This window comes from Macaca nemestrina, chromosome 2, assembly GCF_043159975.1.
Source record: "Macaca nemestrina isolate mMacNem1 chromosome 2, mMacNem.hap1, whole genome shotgun sequence".
Classification (NCBI taxonomy): domain Eukaryota; kingdom Metazoa; phylum Chordata; class Mammalia; order Primates; family Cercopithecidae; genus Macaca; species Macaca nemestrina.
The window spans coordinates 150,906,654-150,921,119 of record NC_092126.1 but is presented as its reverse complement, the minus strand read 5'-3'; the positions used below and the strand labels follow the sequence as shown (position 1 = coordinate 150,921,119).

General features: G+C 37.5%; 1 protein-coding gene and 1 pseudogene across 2 annotated transcripts in view; both read right to left on the bottom strand.

The window, feature by feature from the left end:
* Positions 1-14,466, bottom strand: part of LOC105477724 (synapsin II) — a 196,703-nt gene that overhangs the window by 102,834 nt on the left and 79,403 nt on the right. The window lies entirely within an intron of this gene.
* LOC139362013 (actin, cytoplasmic 2-like) overlaps positions 36-14,466 on the bottom strand; it is a 46,678-nt pseudogene continuing 32,247 nt past the window's right edge.

The following is a 14,466-nucleotide window of genomic DNA, read 5'->3' as shown; positions in this document are numbered from 1 at the left end:
ATGTTTTTAAAGATCTCTTCTACATGATGATTCACTTCTTTTTTTTTTTTTTTTTTTTTTTTTTGAGACGGAGTCTTGCTCTGTCCCCCAGGCTGGAGTGCAGTGGCGCTATCTCGGCTCACTGCAAGCACCGCCTCCCGGGTTCACACCATTCTCCCGCCTCAGCCTCCCGAGTAGCTGGGACTAGAGGCGCCCGCCACCGCGCCCGGCTAATTTTTTGTATTTTTAGTAGAGACGGGGTTTCACCGTGTTAGCCAGGATGGTCTCGATCTCCTGACCTCGTGATCCGCCTGTCTCGGCCTCCCAAAGTGCTGGGATTACGGGCTTGAGCCACCGCGCCCAGCCATGAGTCACTTCTCTTTTGCTACTTTCAAGATTGTCTTTGGGTTTGGCTTTCAACAGTTTGATTATGGTGTGTCCAAACTTTCAAAAATTTATCCTACTTAGAGTTTATTGATCTTCTTGGATGAATGAATTCTTTTTTTATTGCTATACTTTCTAAGTTCTAGGGTACATGTGCACAACGTGCAGGTTACATATGTATACATGTGCCATGTTGGTGTGCTGCACCCATTAACTCATCATTTACATTAGGTATATCTCCTAATGCTATCCCTCCCCGCTTCCCACTCCCTGCACCCCACGACAGGCCCTGGTGTGTGATGTTCCCCACCCTGTGTCCAAGTGTTCTCATTGTTCAACTCCCACCTACGAGAACATGCGGTGTTTGATTTTCTGTCCTTGCGATAGTTTGCTCAGAATGATGGTTTCCAGCTTCATCCATGTCCCTACAAAGGACATGAACTCATCCCTTTTTATGGTTGCACAGTATTCCATGGTGCATATGTGCCACATTTTCTTAATCCAGTCTATCACTCATGGACATTTGGATTGGTTCCAAGTCTTTGCTATTGTGAATAGTGCCGCAATAAACATACATGTGCATGTGTCTTTATAGCAGCATGATTTATAATCCTTTGTGTATACACCCAGTAATGGGATGGTTGGGTCAAATGGTATTTCTAGTTCTAGATCCTTGAGGAATCACCACACTGTCTTCCACAATGGTTGAACTAGTTTACAGTCCCACCAACAGTGTAAAAGTGTTCCTATTTCTGCACATCTGGATGAATAAATTCTTGTATTTCATCAAATGTGGGCAGATTCCTGTCATTGTTTCTTCAAATATTCTCTCTGCTCCTATTTTCCTTTCTTCTTCTGGGACTCTCAGTATGTTTACGTTGGTATACTTGATGGTGCTCTATAGATCCTTGGGGCTCTGTACATTTTTTTCTTTCTGTTCCCCAGGTTGTATAATCTCAACTGACCTACCTTCAAGTTCATTATTTTTTCCTGCTGAAATCTATTTAACCTCTCTAGTAAATTTTTCATTTGTTATTAACTTTTAAACTGCAAAACTTCTACTATATATGGAGAGAGTTACACACACACACACACACACGCTCACTCTCATTCACTCTTTCTCCTTATTTGGGGAGACATCATTCTCATATTCCCTTTAGTTCTTTAGATATAGTTTCCTTTAGTTATATGAATGTATTTTACATAGTGAATTAAAATCACAAACATAAACAGAAGCTGATGATCACAAATGAATTTTATAATATAATCTAGTACCAAAAGTCTTATAACTAACAGAATAACAGAAAAGTCATGGGCTTTATTCTCATTTAACTTTGAGAAAATGTCACTTGGAATCCTATTAGTGAGGATGTCCTCTGGAGCTCTGGACTGGTTCTCAGAACACCTGGGTTCTCTTCTAAGCCACCCCCTGACCTGCTGTAATATTCTGAAGGAGCCAACAAGAATCTTTTAATATGAAAATGCTTAATTAGGAGATCTCTTTTCCTGCTGTACAGAGAAAGATTTATAGGAAAGCAAGGCTGAAAGCTTTAAGATAGGAAGTAATTTCAAGACTCTAGGTGACATTGATGGTGACCTGGACTAGAGAAAGATTTATAGGAAAGCAAGGCTGAAAGCTTAAGATAGGAAGTAATTTCAAGACTCTAGGTGATACTGATGGCGACCTGGACTAGGAGAAATGGGATGATATGAGATAGATTCTAAAGATGTAACAGATTTGACATAGTGTCAAATTTGATGTCATGAATGGCAGGGGAAGGTGTCAAAAGTGACCCCAAGGTTCTAGCTTGATTGGGTGGATGTTGGTACTATTTATTGAGATGGAAAAGTAGTGCTGGGAAGGAGATGAGTTTGAAGGAGGAAAAATTCAAGAGTTCAGTTTTGGATGTGTACATAAGAACTGTAAGTGGGGATGTCATGCAGATAATTGAAGTTCAAGGATAGGTCTTACTGGAGATAAAAAATTGGGAAGTCATTAAGACCAAGATGGTAGGAAATCTATGGTGATGGCTGAGATCACCCAAGAAAAGAATGTACAGAAAGAGAACAACTAAGGGCTCTGTTTTGAGCCTTGAGAAATCCCAACACTTAGAGATCAGGTACTGGGGGAATAATGAGGAAAGGATACTAAACAACAGCAGCCACTAAGGTGGGGTAAAGGAGAAGGAACGGTCAACTTTGTTGAATGATGGCGAAAGAACAAGTTCAATGAAGATACATAAATACCCACCAAATCTGTCCAATTAGGGGATGATGGTCCTTTAAAAAAGAGCTATTTTAGTGTAATTGAGGGTAATGGTACAGAATCCAGACTGTAGTGAGCTGAAGAGTAAGTGGAAGGTGAGAACAAAGCGACATCATGTCTTGAAATGTTTTCTTCCATTGGCTTTTGTGAAACTAGTTTCCTGGTTCTTCAACCTGTCTGCTGCTGCTGAAGTTCTTCAGAACTTAGGCCATCTTACTCTGCCTTTTCTCTCTTTTCTATCTACAAACATCAGTCACCACATGTAGGCCAACAACTCTAAGATTTACACTGTATCTTTGTCTCAGATCTCTCCTCTGAGCTCCAGACTTATAAATTCAATTGCCTACTCAACATATCATAATTAAACTCAATATTTCCCTTCCACACCTGTTTTTCTTCTAGCATTCCATATTCTCTGTGAATTACATACTCTTCTCAAATGTTCAAGATGACACCTGGGAGTCATGCTTTACTTTTCTCTCCTTGAGCATCATGACCAATCTAGTAGCAAATCCTGTCCATTCTATTGTCAAATATGTATTGTTTAGAGATACTCTATGTGCTAGGCACTCAAAGCCTCCTTAAATACCTTATCTTTCTTATTAAGGTTCACAAGAGCCCAACAGAGTAGGTATTACCCTCACCCCTCATCTTGAAACTGAGGCTCAGAATGGCTAAGTTACTTACCGTGGTTACACAAAAAGTAAATGGCATAGATGGAGGTGACTTAATACCAAATATGCCTGAATCCACACTGCCTCTGGCACCCTGCCTAGACTTTCTGAGGCCAAGTCTCCTCAGGACTAAAATGGAACTGATATTTCCCATTTTTAGGCTGTTATAAATTTTTTATAAAATATAAGGTACATATCACAGTGCCTACTAAAGGGTATGAATTCAACCAATGTTGTTTTTTACACTCTCTCACTCCTTTCTCCATCCTGTTTCTGGGGCCAACCCAATGACAACAGGATTACAGAAATGAACAAAGATTACTCCTTGCCCTCAAGAAGCAAATAATCTATTTAAGGAGACAAAATGAACACATATAAAACAGATTAATAATATTAGACAGTAGAGGACTAAATATTAAATTGCAGGGGCCAGGCATGGTGGCTTATGCCTGTAATCCTAGCACTTTGGGAGATCAAGGTGGGCGGATCACCTGAGGTCAGGAGTTCGAGACCAGCCTGGCCAACATGGTGAAACCCCATCTCTATTAAAAATACAAAAAATCAGCTGGGCGTGGGGGCATGCACCTGTAGTCCCAGCTACTTGGGAGTCTGAGGCAGAAGAATCACTTGAACCCAGGAGGCACAGGTTGCAGTGAATTGAGATTATACCACTGCATTCAGCCTGGGTAACAGAGCAAGACTCCATCTCAAAAAAACAAAAAAATTGCAGGGCAGAGGCTTCTTCTAAGACTTTCAAAGAAAGGAGAAAGGGCAGTCACAGGATAGACATGTACTTTTGAAAAGTACCCATTAGAACAGTTAGGATATAGAGTAAGGATATCAGCAAGAACAGCAGGATACTCAGAAAAAAGATGCTAATGTGGAAAGGAAAATAAAATGCTCAGAGTCAGTGATGAGAGCAACTGATTTCAGCAAAAGGTGCTTACTTTTTCCCACATCAAAGTATTGTTACTACTAAGTCTCCTTGTTACAGTTGAAGTTCCAACAGAACCAAGAAAAATTTAAGCCCATTATTAAGACCAAATGTCCTTCAGTGATGGCAGAGCCATCGTTAAACCAGCTATCTTACCAGGGGAGGAGAACAAGCCCCAGACTCTGACCCACAGGAGACAAAAATAACTCAAGATGCTGGGGAGCACCCTGAAAATAATATCACACTTGTCAAAGTGGGTCTAATGATGTCAATCATCTTTTCTACCTTGCATTTCTTCATTGCAGCTTACACTGACAAATGCTACCACTCCTATGTCCACAGTTTTCTTTGATTAAACACCCACAGAGATCACCAATACTAATAATGCCCACTAAGGCTGAGGCTTGAATGTTTTATTCTCCAGAATCTGTTCAATAAACCAATTTGATTTTTATAACAAAAAATGTGATACATAATTTGCTTCACCATTCAGTAGAGATTCTGGACAATGGCATCACAGAATATTGGAGCTGGAAAGAAACTTAAAGATTACATTGATGTTATTTTACTAATGAGGACACAGACACCCAAAGAGGAGAAATAATAACTTTAAGGTCAAAGGCACCCTGTAGGAGAGAAAAAGTAATTAGGATGGCTTACAGGCCCTGGGAGGAGAAGTTACAGAGGACCCCCAGTGAGGGTAGTAATGAAAATGGGGAAAAAGGAAAAACGTTATAGATAGAGCTATTCTCAGAGATCCAATGGGTCTTTAATACTGATCAAGAAACCTAAAAGATTATGCCAAAGTCACCTCGAACTCTGGCTCAACAATCCCTTCTTCCACCTCTCAAATGTTCAGGTGGTCAATCAACAAACATTAATTGTGTACCAACTATACAAAACATTTTGAAACACTTCAGAGTCAGTGCTGAAACAATGCAATGACATACGAAACACAGTATTTGACCCCCACGAAGCCTAGAATCTGGTTGAGGATGTAAGACATAAGGCATGAGAAATGAAATAATATGAGTGGTCCAGGGATGCCAAATACATGGTATAGCTAATAAGTGTTTTGAATTCACAGGAGCTCAGAAAGATCTGCTTGGAATAATAGTTCCTTTGTCTAGAGAAATTTTACTCACTCTTCAAAGCCATTTAGATATGACCCCTCCAGGTAAACTAACTAACTTCTTCCTCTTTGCTCCCCATACCTCTCTATATAAGCCTTTCTCTCACAGATGAGAGGTGAATTGCTCTCATTTGTATTCCCTACTAGAATGAGCTCTTGGAAAGCAATGATTGTATCTTAACCACCTCTTAAGGAAAGAGCAACATACAGTTTTTTCTATACTTAAATCTAAATCCTAATTATCTTTAGAAATTATGCTTAAAAGTATAGTGAGGAAAGTTTGAACATTTGGTGCTCCATTTAATAGTGAAGGAATTAAAATATTTTCCATTATTCCCTCACATACAGTCTAAAAAAGTTCAGATTCCAAGTATCCTCTGATAATCGACCTTAAATGTGCAAGAAGAGTCAAAGACAGCAAATTTGGGTGAAAAACACACCTTTTAAAAAAAAAGAATTTTCTTTGGCAAAAAGAAGAATGGACTGATCTGTAGTAATCTGCCTGAATTACCTGTTTTAGTGACATCTTCCTCCATTGATAGTTTATCTACATTTTGTGCAATTATTTTGTAAGTTGGTCAAAGTAGTTCTGAACGCAAATTCAGAAGTTATTAGAAGACTTAACATTCATTTTGCAATAAACACACCTGCTCTCAATATCCAAGTAAGTCTTTATAGAAAACAGTTGTACATAGGCTGCTTGCATTTATTTGGTGGTCAAACCCTCTATTCCAATAGACAGCCTGCAGAGATGTTGAGTGTGGAACAAAATACAGGGGGTAGACCACTGTTGGTGTTCCCACTAAGTCTTGAGCTTAACTATTTTGACAGAAGCAAATTCCTAGCATAAATAATACCCATAATCCGTTCAAATTTTAAAAATACCCCCAAATTAAGTAAATGCTAACAGTTCTGAGACAAGGCAAAATACCTGGCTTCAAATCCTAGCTCTTCTGCTAATATTGGATGTGATTTCAAATAAGTCACTTTCCGTCTCTGGGTCTCACTTACAAGAATTACTTGAGTTGTGAGGGTCTGTTACCTTTTAAAAAGGCTATAATAATCAGTCTACTTCTCCATCTCTCCATAGCTAATTAATCAAATTTTCCCATATGGATCACAGCAAACAGTTTGGGAAACGCTAACATTACAAGCTATCATTTAGCTTATAAACTATCAAAATATTTCTGAGGAAATATTAGAGCAAGGTTGTTATCTTCTTGTAGCTCCATGCTCCTTAAATAAGAGTAATGAGGAAAAAAATACATAGTCCCACAGAATACCCATAGAGATTCCTCTTGCAGTACCAATTTTACACAATGATTTTTCTTAGTATATAGTTGTAATGAGCCCAAGGAATGTAAAAACATAAACTTAAAAGTTCTCTACAATCCCATCTTGGAAAACAAACTATTATAAACAGTTTAGTGTTGACCATTCTTCTAGACTTAAGCCCTTTATCTACCAAAATTATGAGGGGAAGAGATAGAGGAAGGAAGTTTTGAATTTCCATTTCCCTAAAAGCAATTTAAAACATGCTGATACTAAAACAAACTAACTACATTATGGGACACAATATTATGGAATAGAATGTCAAATGTACATGAGTTTGTCTTATAACATTTTAAATATATCTATCACTCAAAGCAAACCATTCAGTGCTATGCTGTCCTCTCCTGCAAAACCTTGGGATTCACTTTTCTCTATCATTTGGGGTAACTGTAGAGGAAAAGTTAGAAAAACATTCCCTAGCCAGTCTGTCAGTGGCACAATCAGATAAAGCATCACAACATCAATTAGGCCAAGGAACAATAGGAAGTAAAGTTTCATGTCAGGCTCTTGGCCAGGAATAACCTGCTATCCTTGATGTCATTACAGATGACTTCCTGTTCATGGGCTTCTAGCTCCATTCTCTTACTTCTAAGTTGCCAAGCCTCAGTTACTAAAACTTGAAAGTTAGTCCAACTGTCTTATTTTATAGCTGAAGACCCTGAAGCACAGAGGAATGAACTCATTAGCTCAAGATCTTACTGGTAAGAAAGTGGCAGAGCCAGAAATTTAAACTTGGGTCTTCAGACTCTTCAGCTTAGTATTCCTTCTACTACATTGTGTCATCTCTTTTTGGGGACTGCTCTAACTTACATGAACTTATTGTTTGTGTTTGACACTCCCATGGGATCCTAGGTATGACCTGTTTCATTTATACATTCATAAAGTCAGAGGCTAGAGTTCCCTCACAGTCATTTATAAATAACACATTTGCAGAAAATGGCTTAAGCTTTCTGAAGACCACAGCCCTAGAGACTTCCTCTCTTCATCAGCTCTGGGTGTGGATTTCTTAAGGAGCTGCTGATTTAATAATTCATAAGGGCCAAGTAGCTATCAAAAGAAAAAAAAGTTCAAAATTAAATTTGCTAGTCTCAGAGAAATGTGTCTCCTGGAGGCCAAGTCAGATATCTAGGCAGAAATTATCTTAAAATGCTTTTAGTCTATTTCTTGGTAATCACAGCCTAGAGGGCTTTCAGGGGTACCTAGTGCTCACTGAATTCTATCTAATCTAACTCCTTCATGTTGTAGATACGAAAATGAAGCACTACAAGTGACTGTCCAGAATTGCAGAACTCTTTGGGAATAAGGGCAAGACTAAATCTCAAAAGTCTTGAATCCAGCTCAGAATTTCCCCCTACACCCACTAACCTTGGGTAACAGCCAACCTCTATGACATCATGCCGACTTTTCTGTACTCTCTCTGACTCCTCAATTATCTTCCCTTGACTCCCCCTAGATACTTAATGCCTTCAGGCTCCCTAGAGCCCGCTATAACACAAATAACCCAGGATTCCTCCAAATTAACCATTCCTGCTAGATTCTTTTCTTAAAAAAGAAAAAATTTAAACATAATATCTCACTACGTTGCCCAGGCTAGCATCAAACTCCTGGGCTCAAGAAATCCTCCTGCCTTGGCTTCCCAAGTAGCTAGGACTACAGGCACATGCTGCTGTACCCAGCTTTTTTCTTTAAAATGTTTAATTGACAGATAATGATTGCATACTGATATGGTTTGGCTATGTCCCCACCCAAATCTCATATTGAATTGTAGCTCCCACAATTCCCAGGTGTCCTGGCAGGGACCCAGTGGGAAGTGAAGAGACAACCATTGACTGGGAGAAAATATTTGCAAACCATACATCTGATAAGGGGTTAATATCCAAAATATATACGGAACTCAACTCAATAGCAAGAAAACAACCCAATTTTTTTAAGTGGGCAAAGGACCTGAACATACATTTTTAGAAAGAATGCACATGAATGGCTACATGAATAAATGCTCAATCTCTCTAATCATCAGGGAAATGCAAATAAAAATCACAGTGAGATAACATCTCATACCTGTTAGAATCACTATTATCAAAAAGACAAAAGATAAGTGTTGGTGAGGATGTGAAGGAAAGGGTGCACTATTGGTGGGAAGGTAATTTAGTATAGCCATTTTGGAAAACACTATGGAGGTTCCTCAAAAAACTAAAAATATAATTACTGTACAATTCAGCGATCCCACTTCTGGGTATATATCCAAAAGATTTGAAATCAGTATGTCGAAGAGATATTTGCACTATGGTCACTTTGGTATTACTCACGGTAACCAAGATATGGAAACAATCTAAGTGTTTGTCAACCGATGTTGTACAGTAGCTTTTTCGTTAGATTCAATCCCATTATGTATTTTTGCTTTTGTTGCCTGTGCTTTTGGGGTCCTATCCAAGAAGTCATTGCTCAACCTATGTCATGCTTTTCTCTTATGCTTTCTTTTAGGAGTTTTACAGTTTCCCTTCCTCCTTTTCTATTTAGATATCTTTTATTTCCATTTCTTGCCTAATTGCTCTGGTTAGGAATTCTAGTATTACGATAAATAGAAGTGGCAAGAGTAGGCATCCTGGTCTTGTTCCTGATCTCAGAGAAAAAGCTTTCAACTTTTCACCATTGAGTATGTTAGCTGTGGGCTTGTCATATATGGCATTTATTGTATTGAACTACATTCTTTCTATAGCTAATTTGTTCAAAGTTTCTATCGTGAAAGGAAGTTGAATTTTGTCAAGTGCTTTTTTGCATCTATCAAGATGATGATGTGGGTTTTGTCCCTCATTTTGTTAATATGCTGTATCACGTTTATTGATCTACATATGTCAAAATATCCTTGCATCCAGAGATAAATCCCACTTGATCATGGTGAATGATCTTTTAAATATGTTGTTGAGTTTGGTCCGCTAGTATTTTGTTGAGGATTTTTGCATCTATGTTCATCAAAGATACCGTCCTGTAGTTTTCTTTCCTTGTAGTGTCCTTGTCTGTATTTGGCATCAGGGTAATGCTGGTCTTGTAAAACAAGTTTGGAAGTATTCCCTCCTCTTCCATTTTCTGGAAGACTTTGAGAAGGATTGGTATTAGTTCTTTAAATATCTGGTAGAGTCAGCAGTGAAACCATCAGGTCCTGGGCTTTTCATTGAAGGGAGACTTTTTATTACTTATTCAGTCTCCTTACTCGTTACTGACTGTTCAGATTTTCTATTTCTTCTTGATTTACCTTAATAGGTTCTAGGTTTTTAGGAATTTATTTCTTCTGGTTATCCAATTTGTTACTATATAATGGTTCATAGACGTCTCTTGTGCTACTTTGTATTTCTGTGGTATCAGGTATAAGGTCCACTCTTTCATTTCTGGTTTTATTTGCATCTTCTCTTTTTGTTAGTCTAGCTAAAATATCATCAATATTGTTTATCTTTTTAAAAAACCCAACTTTTAGTTTTATTGATATTTTCTATTATTTTTCCAGTCTCTATTTTATTTCTGCTCTGATTTTTGTTATTTCCTTCCTTCTGCTAAGTTTGGGATTACTCCATTCTTTTTCTAGTTCCTTTGAGGTATAATGTAAGGTTGTTTATTTGAGATTTTTCTTTTTTGATATAGGCATTTATTGCTATAATTTCCCCTCTCAGGACTGCTTTTGCCGCATCCCATAAGTTTTGATATGCTGTTTTTCCATTTTTGTTTGTCTTAAAATATTTTTTATTTTCCCTTTTAATTTCTTCTTTGATCCATTGGTTGTTCCAGGGCATACTGTTTAATTTCCACATAAGTGTTAATTTTCCAAGATGCCCTGTTATTAATTTCTAGTTTCATACCACTGTAGTTGGAAAAGATACGCAATACGACTTCTGTTTCTTTATTGATTTTCTGTCTAGATAATCTCTCCATTGTTGAAAATGGGGTATTGAAGTACCTTACTATTATTGTATTGCAGTCTATCTCTCCCTTCAGATCTTTTAATATTCACCATATATATTTAGGTGCTCTGACATTGAGTGTATGTATATGTGTGTGTGTGTATATATATTCCATAACAATCATATATATATATGGAACAACCAATGGATCAAAGAATAAATTAAAAGGGAAAATAAATATATACATGATTGCTATGTCTTCTTGATGAGTTGACCTCTTTATAATTATATAATGACCTTCTTTGTCTCTTTTTATAGTTTTTGACTTAAAGTTTATTTTGTCTGATGTAAGTATAGCTATTTCTGCTCCTTTGCATGGCATATCTTTTCCCATTCCTTCATTTTGAGTCTACATGTGTCCTTAACAGTGAAGTGAGTCTCTTGTAGGCAACATGTATTTTTTTACCCAGTCAGCCACTCGTTGTCTTTTGATTAGAAACTTTAATCCATTTAAATTCAAAATTATTATTATTATTAGGTAGGGACTTACTACAGCCAATTTGTTGATTTTTTTTTTTCTAGTTAATTTGTAGACCCTTTGTTCCTCTCTTCTCTTGCTGTCCTCCTTTGTGATTTAATTATTTCCTATAGCGGTATACCTTGAATCCTTTCTTTTTATCTTTTGTGTATCTACTATGAGTTTTAGATTTGTGGTTATCATAAGGCTTACATAAAACATCTTATAACAGGTGATTTTAAGTTGATAACAGCTTTGATCACTTACACAAACTCTAAACTCTCACTCCCTCCTCCATTTTATGTGTATAAAACAATACTAATTAATAAAAAGAGAACAAAACTCTCTAACATTTTAAAGGGCTCCTCAGGAAAAAAAGATGGAGTAGTCCGAATAATATCAAAAGATATAATTAAGAAAATCAGAAATGGTTAGGTATTATAGGGAGGTAGTTTTCATCTCAACATTATAAAAAATATATTCAAAGTGATTAAATGGCTTAGGGACAGAAATAAAATCCTGATCAATGAAGAGTTTTAATTAAACCTTATATGGCTACCTAACAGAGATGCCATAAACAGGAATTCTAAATTATAAGAATGGGGAGAGATGTGTATGAACAAGGGGACTATTCCAGCATTCTCCTTTCCCTATCCCAACCCATGAAACACATTATATGGTCTCTAAGGATTTCTCTGTTCCTAACTTTGGTCATTTCTTACTTGGTAGAGTGTTGGCAGCATATGGGATTGAATGGAGATACTGTGGTAATTCTGCTAGGCAGATGGAGAAACTAGGTTTTCCTCAATCTCAGAGGGCTCCTGTCTCCAGACAGATTAAAACTAGCAGATGTTTAGGCTCCATCATTCTCACCAGAGACCACTGGGTAGAACAGATGATAAAGTGCCATCTTCAGTGGGAGCAGCAGCCCACACATAGGCTCTTTATACTCGGAGAATCATGACAGTCCACAAAAACAGAAGTTATAATGACATAAGAATTTCAGGAACATTAAAAAAAAAAAAAAAAAGAATTTCATGAACATTATCACTTCTGGTGTTTTCTAAGGATTTTCCTAACCCTGAAGACTTTCCAAGTTTAAGGAGAAACTTTGGGAGGAAGGAATAAACTTTCCTGTTATCCTTAGCTCTCTCCTTGAGTTTTCCCATTCCTCACCACTGCAGTTCCACCAAACCTAGGTAGGAAGCTAAACTCAAATTTTAGTCTGCAAGATTTGTTACCACCAATGCAAAGAGAGACAGAACTATTATTCACAAACATCCTAGGTAAAAAATAGAGATGTCTCCAAAAGATCTAATTAAAAACAACAGGCTGGGCACAGTGGCTCACGCCTGTAATCCCAACACTTTGGGAGGCTGAAGTGGGCAGATCACCTGAGGTCAGGAGTTCTAGACCAGCCTAGCCAACATAGTGAAACCCTATCTCTACTAAAAATACAAAAATTAGCCAGGTATGATGGTGTACACCTGTAATCCCAGCTATTCAGGAGGCTGAGGCAGAAGAATCACTTGAACCCAGGAGGCAGAGGTTGCAGTGAGCTGAGATCGCACCAGTGTACTCCAGCCTGGACAAGAGAGCGAGACTCAGTCTCAGGGAAAAAAAAAATAAGAAGAATGGTTAAATATTATAGGAAAGTAGGTTTTTCTACTTGGTATAATTAAGAACTTTTTAAAAATCAAAGAAATCCAATGGACTCTGTCAAGGGGCAGAAATATGAGAGCTAGGAAGAAAATTCTGAAATAAAAAAGTTCAACTCCTTTATAAATAGATAAGAGGTATTAAGGAGACAGGTGAAGAGTGACAATACTACATCAAAACTCAGGTATCCTGACTTCTAACTCAAAGCCATTCTTCTGTATAATAAAAGAGTAACATGGTTTTTAAAAAAAGAAACTATAATATATATCAGCGAATTATAAAAGCCCCAGATTTGAATAACAGTGAGTTTTCAGTGAGCAATGGATATACATCCTCTAAAACTTCTCACACAATTTATTTGTAAATGCCTTTTAGTAAAAGGTAATATTTACTTCTTAAGTCAGCCTATTTCTGAAGTTAGCACTTTGGAAAGGCCTTCCTAATACCAAACTTTGCAGAAAAGAGTTAATATAGCAAGTTTGAGACTGCTATCTTTACAAAAGCCTATTTGTAAATTTGGTCTTTGGCCAGCATCTGAGAACTTGGATTTCAGGAGGGATAATACAATTCTCAGGACTCATAAGAATGATTCACTGTGTCTAAACTCTTTATGCAATGTGCTTTATGCTGAATACCTGCTTTCCTCCTGCGGGTCTGGAATTTTGGTATGTGCTAGGGTGTCTATGACAGAGGCAGAGGGTATCTATGTGACCAAGCCCAAGTAAAAAGTTTGGGCTCTGAGTCGAATGAACTTCCCTGGTAGACATTTTACCCTTGTCGCAACTTAGGAAGAATTAAATACATCCTATGTGACTTCACCAGGGGAAGACCCTTGAAAGCTCATGTTTGATTTCCTCTAGACTTTGCCAAATGCTCCTTTTCCCTTTGCTGATTTTGCTTTGTATCCTTTCACAGTAATACATCTTAGAGGTGACTATAAGCTGAGCCCTAGGTGTTCCCCTAGTGAATCATCAAAAATGGGGGTGGTTCTGGGGATCCCGAACACACCTGCTGATCCTAATTCTGTCTTCCTTAGTTTCTGCCCATTGGTCCTTCAGTTGTACCCCTTAGAGCAAATACTAAAGTTAATGACAAACCAATAAGCACACAAAGAACGAACAACGTGAGGTATAGGAAAGCTTACTAGAGGAACTAATACTTGAGTTGGGCCTTGAAGTAAGAGTGACATACAGACAAGTGGGAAAAGAAATTACAAATCAATATAGATATTCAAGTAAGCAGTGTGAACACAGGGAAAACCTGGGGATTGGTGGAAGAGGGGGCTTATGTGGTAGAAGAATGATGGATTAGATGGCTACTGAGAAAAATACTTCTGGGATTCTAATTCTCTAATTTTCAAGCACTGTTAGAAATCATTATTTCACTTACAGAACTTTCCCAACCCCAGAAATGTACAAAACATATTCTTTGGGTCTATTACAAAGGACTGATCACTGTCTGAATTGCCTTCTCAAATATTCTTTCAGAACACTTGCAATTTGCACTGATAACAAAAAAAAAGTAAATTAAGGAAAGGAGCTGAAAGCTCAAATATCTAAAATGAACAATCTAATAATGTGCACAAAAATAAGGAATGCCAAAAAAGCAAATTGTCTTTCAGTTACCTTTTTATTATGGAAATACAAAATATCTGGAACAATAGCTCATTCCTTCAGAAGTCAACAGAAGGTAATATTAA